Source organism: Vombatus ursinus, unplaced genomic scaffold (assembly GCF_900497805.2).
Source record: "Vombatus ursinus unplaced genomic scaffold, bare-nosed wombat genome assembly UNPS02007612.1, whole genome shotgun sequence".
Taxonomy (NCBI): domain Eukaryota; kingdom Metazoa; phylum Chordata; class Mammalia; order Diprotodontia; family Vombatidae; genus Vombatus; species Vombatus ursinus.
This window is the reverse complement of record NW_020947390.1, coordinates 147066-153106: the sequence shown is the minus strand read 5'-3', so window position 1 is coordinate 153106 and position 6041 is coordinate 147066.

The window sequence follows — 6041 nt, the reverse complement described above, 5'->3', positions numbered from 1 at the left end:
GGGAACACGTTGCCCTTGATCATACCACCTTGGGAGAACTGAAAACTTACAAGTCCATCAAAGTATCTCTGAAAACAGCTGCACAAAACCCCTAACACTTGGGACATTACATTCTCCACATTGGAAGCAGACCCCTACCTTAACAAAGCATTTATAACTCAAGTAATTGGCTGGGATCATGAGCAAGCAATGCAAAAAGAGTCAGACCATAGAATCTTTCTTTGGTGACAAAGAAGATTAAAACACAACAAGAAGAAGACAACAAAGTCAAAGCTCCTACATCCAAAGCATCCAAGAAAAATTTGAATTGGTCTCAGGCCATGGAAGAGTTCAAAAAGGATTTTGAGAAGCAAGTAAGAGAAATATAGGAAAAACTGAGAGTGATGCAAGAAAATCATGAAAAACAAGTCAACAGCTTGCTAAAGGAGACCCAAAAAAAATACTGAAGAAAATAACACCTTAAAAAATAGCCTAACTCAAATGGCAAAAGAGGTCCAAAAAATCAATGACGAGAAAAATGTCTTAAAAAGCAAAATTGGCTAAATGGAAAAGGAAGTCCAAAAGTTTACTGAAGAAAATACTTCCTTGAAAATTAGAATGGAACAATTAGAAGGTAGTGACTTTATGAGAAATTAAGACACTGTAAAACAAATTCAAAAGAATGAAAAAATAGGAAACAATGTGAAATATCTCATTATAAAAACAACTGAACTGGAAAATAGAACGAAGAGAGAAAATTTAAAAATTATTGGACTATCTGAAAGCCATGATTAAAAAAAAAAGAGCCTATCCACCATAATTCAAGAAATTATCAAGGAAAACGGCCTTGATATTTTAGAACCAGAGGACAAAATAGAAATGGAAAGAATCCACCGATCACCTCTCAAAAGAGATCCCCAAAGGAAAACTCCTAGGAATATTGTAGCCAAATTCCAGAATTCCCAGGTCAACAAGAAAATATTGCAAGCAGCCAGAAAGAAACAATTCAAGTATTGTGGAAACACAATCAGGATAGCACAAGATGCTTCTACATTAAGGGACTGGAGGGCATGGAATATAATATTCTGGAAGGCAAAGGAGATAGGATTATAACCAAGAATCACCTACCCAGCAAAACTGGGCATAATCCTTCAGGGGAAAAAATGTTCATTCAGTGAAATAGGGGACTTTCAAGCATTCTTGATGAAAAGACCAGAGCTAAATAGTAAATTTGACTTTGAAGTCCAAGACTCAAGTGAAACATGAAGAGGTAAACAGGAAAAAGAAATTATTAGAGACTTATTAAGGTTGAGCTGTTTACATTCTGCATGGAAAGATGATATTTGTAACTCATGAGTACTTTGTCAGTATCAGAGTAGTTGGAGGGAAAAAAATTGTATGTATGTAGATAGATAGATAGATAGATAGATAGATAGATAGATAGATAGATAGAGGGCACAGGGTGAGTTGAAGATAAAGGGGTGATATCTGGAGAATAAAATTAGGGGTAAGAAAGGATTATATGGAGAGAAAGAGAAAGGGAGACGTAGAATGGAGTAAATTATCTCACATAAAACACACAAGAAAAGGCTTTTACAGTGGAGGGGAAACGGGGGAAGGTGAGAGTGAATGAGTGAATGTTATTCTCATTGGATTTGGCTTAAGGAGAGAATAACATGCACACTCAATTGGGTATGGAAATCTATCTTACCCTACAGGAAAATGGGGGGAAATGATAGAGGGGAGGACAGATTGGGAGAGGGGGTAATCAGAAGCAAATACTTCTAAGGAGGAACAGGGTCAAAGGAGAGAATAGAATAAATAGGGGGTGGGATAGCATGAAAGGAACTATATTTAGTTGTCCACAGTATCACTACTATGGAAGTATTTTGCATGGCCACATATATAACCTGTATTGAATTGCTTCCCTTCTCAATGAGGGTAGGTGGGGAAGGAGAAAGGGAGATAATTTGGAACACAAAGTTTTAAGAAACAAAGGTTAAAAAAATTGTTTTTACATGCAACTGGGAAATAAGATATACAAGCAATGGGGTATGAAATCTATCTTGCCCTATAGGAAAATTGAAGGGGAAAGTGATGAGAAGGGGGGGCAGAGATAGAAGGGAGGACAGATTAGGGGAAGGAGTATTCAGAATGCATGCCATTTTGGGGAGGAATGAAATGGGGAGAAAATTTGGAATTCAAAATATTGTGGATGTGAATGTTGAAAACTAAAAATAAATAAATAAATAAATTTAAAAAAGAAGTCAGACAGTAAACAATAATATATGTAATATGTTGCTCCCTTATAGGACATACTGTTCAATCAAAGCTGGGGAAGCATGCAGTGTATAAAAATATGTATTCCATGGTAACATGTACATAGAGAACAGTAAGCAGATAAAGAGGACCAAGTGGCTCTGAACCTAAGCTCCTAAATGAGAAGAGTTCTACACAAAACCTGAAGATCAGTTCCTGGAATGAGGAGGAAGAGTCAATGAATAACAGTGAAAGAAATAATTATAAGAAATAGCAAGTATGTACTTCACTGGTACCATGAGTAGACTGTGCAGGGCCAAGGTGGACGTCCAATTTTTAATGGTCCTAACTTCTTTTTCCACCTTGGGTTTGGGAGAAATCCTTTATTCCAGAGTGGTACTAACAGTCTGAAGAACTATATAATTAAATCTTTGATGGTGCTGGCAACTACCTCAAAAGTGTTTGTAATTGTGTTGATTGTTAGAAACCTGAGATTGGGTTCATTACATTTTATTATTATTGTTGATCATAGTAAAAAATATTCTAGATTCAATGTGTTATTATCCTAAGTTCCTCATGAGACCTAAAGATCCCTTTCATTTTATTATGGAGAACTAAGCATAAGCCAAATTCTTATGTTTTCAGGAAAAAAAGCATATTACTTATGGGCTGTGTGCTGCTGAAATTCTACTTATTGGAATTATTTATTACATTGATATATGTTGTCCTTTGCTTATTTTTTTTTACAACCAAACCAAACTTCCATGAGATGCTGTTGCTTTCATGAGAAACCTATTAAAATTCAACCTTAAATGAGAATATTGTTAAATCTTCCCCAATTAACAAAAGTTCAGATTCTTCAAAACATGAACCTGATACTGTTTGCTTAAATAGTCACCTACAGTTCCAGTCATTAGGCCAGTATTGTGCATTGAACTTTAAAGTAAAATATCTCCCTCAAAGAAAAAAGAAAAGCACAATCTTAATAAAAATGTTTTTGGATTAGAAAAAAAAGGTTAGGCTCAGTTTTCAAAGAAAGGGATGTACTGGGAAGCCATTAAGATTTAATTTTGTCCATATAAATTCATAGCTTTGGTTCTCAGCAATGGATAACATATAGACCACAGTAAAGATATTGCTTTTAAAATGAATGAAGTTGGCTTGTTTTAAGAAACCATGATATGCACAGGGCTAGCTGTTATACATGTGAGAGGTATATACTAAGAAAATCTGTAGTCCCCTTTTTCTTTGATGATGGGAGTAAGACCTTCAGTATACATGCATACACACACACACACACACACACTTAAATGTATTTGTATACACACATATATGTATATTTATGTATGTGTGGTATGTGTGTATAAGTATATGTATATGTGTGTGCATATACTTTTGCATGAAAGGTATCCCATGAAACATAAAAGGAAGACATAGAGAAAATGTGTCACCTTAAAGCAATATGGCTTAGGGCTGGAGCTGAAAGAAAGAGGACAATGCACCAGGGAACTATCTACACCAAAGAGAAAGGAAAATGAAATCCCATGCACTGTTTAGGTTTCTAGAGAAGGTGGACCCAGAAGAGAAGGTTGATTGATCCTCTTCAAAATTGGGAGCAGAACTTTTTTTTTTTTCCATTCTTGATGTGTCTGAGTATAAACCTTTTTCTGCAAGGAAAAAAAAACATATTTGATACACATTATTCTGAATTCTTCCATGAACTTCTTTTGGTAGGAAGCAAAATGTGATGGGTACTAGTGTACCCATGGTGGAGACATGAGACAGAAATTTCTGTTAGAGACTCTACAAAGTTATTCCTGGTTCTACCTTCTCAGGAAGAGGAGTCCAAATGGCCCATGAATTCCCCTACTTCTCTCTCTGCCTCTCCTACTCTTTTATTTCCAACCATCTCTCTCTGTCTCTCTGTCTCTCTCTCTCTGTCTCTCTATGTCTCTCTCTGCCTGTCCCTTTCTGTATGCCTTTCTGTATCTGTCCCTCTATCTCTTTGTCTGTCCTTCCCTCCTTCCCTTTCCTTTTTTGCCTCTCTTTTCTTTCCACTCTTCATTCCCCCTCCCTCCTCTCCTCCCTCAGTCTTTCTCCTTCAGATAATTAGATAATAAAACCAATCATACCACTGTTTGGGGTTTGATGCCTATTCAATTAACGTAACATTTTAACATTACATGAAAGCCAGTAATGTTTACTATCAAGAATGTCAAAACTTGAATCCAAAAGGTAAGGTTTTGAATTCCAGCTCTTCCACTTACTTTGTATCTAATTATGGACAAATTTTTAAGGCTCAGTTTCCTCATGTATAAAATGAGAGTGGTAATTCATATTCTATCCAACTTACAGAATTGCAGCAGAGAATTATGTAACCTTAAAACACTATTGAAATTTGAGTTATTTACACAGAGAAGACTATCCCATAGTTGCACACTATACTTTAACTCCCACTAACTAACTTAGAAAGGCCTGCCACTGGACAGACAAGAGCCATAGCAATTCATCACAATGACTTGAAAAGTAACTCCAAGTATATTCTCTATTTCTGATGGGTCAGCAACATCATTTTCATTTATGAAGGACAGCCAACCTATGACAAATTCACATCCCTTTCTAATATGTTTATGAAGCATGAGATTGTTAACTACTCATTGCCTAGAAATTTTGCTTTGTTTTCATTTAACTGGCATGCTCTATTTTCTCTTTATGCTTGGCATAGCCTAGATTTCCACTTTTCAGTGCCATTCTGCCCAGTAGGTGCTCAATAAATACTTGTTGTTGAATGACAAGACATATAATAGAGCCTTCCTGTTTTATTTAAGAGAAATGGAGGATGTGTCCCTCCACATGCCTTGAATTTAGGTCTCCCAATCCAGAAATTTACCATTGTCTGAGCTCAGATAGTACATGTCAAGACATGTGGTAGACAATGTCAAAAAAATTGATTAGGAAATAGTGAAGTTCTCTACACTACCTGTAGTCTTTCTCTAAACTTCATCAGAATAGTAGAGAAATTGGGTGATTCTGTTAAAACTGTCCTCAGGATTCTTTAACTTTCTAGATTGTTACTTGCTTAGCATAACAGTAGGTCTTTCAGACTGGGGAAGCATGACAACAGGTCATTCTTTTTTGTTATTGAACTGTATTTCAACAATTTCTCCAATTTATCAGACTGAAATGAGCTTTCCTTCAATAGCAACCATGCGCATCTTCCACATTCACCTATTTTCTCATTTTCTGTTTATTTTACCTATATTTTGTGTCTGTCCCACTGAAGATTCTACCTTTTTTTCCTTTTGGGTTTGGCCACTGATTGTGATGAATCTCATTCTATTCCTTCTTCTTTTCCCAGGTAGGAACTGAGCTTCTATTTTTATTTATTTATTATGTTTATAGCATCTGGGCATATTTTATAAATGTGTTTCTGCTTTGAGAGATCTTGTTATCGATTCTCATCTCTGTGGCTTTAAAAATCCCAGGAGGTTCCAAAATCTCATCTTGCCTGTATAATGTTTGGCATGACAAAGTAGTGTTTTTTAAAGTAGGCCCAAGAACATCTGGAGGCCTGCCATGGCTCATATAGAAACCCCAGGGGACAGATAGTGAGGATTTTAGGTGATGGCATAAGAGATTCTAAAAGAAAAGGCATAGATCAGGATCACATAATACTGAAGCTGAAATGGTCCTTAGTGATCCAATCCAACCTCCTCATCTTAAGAGATACATAAACTGAGGCCTAGAGAAGTGAAATGATTTGACTAAGGTAACAGATCCATTAAGAGATTGAGCCTGGGTTC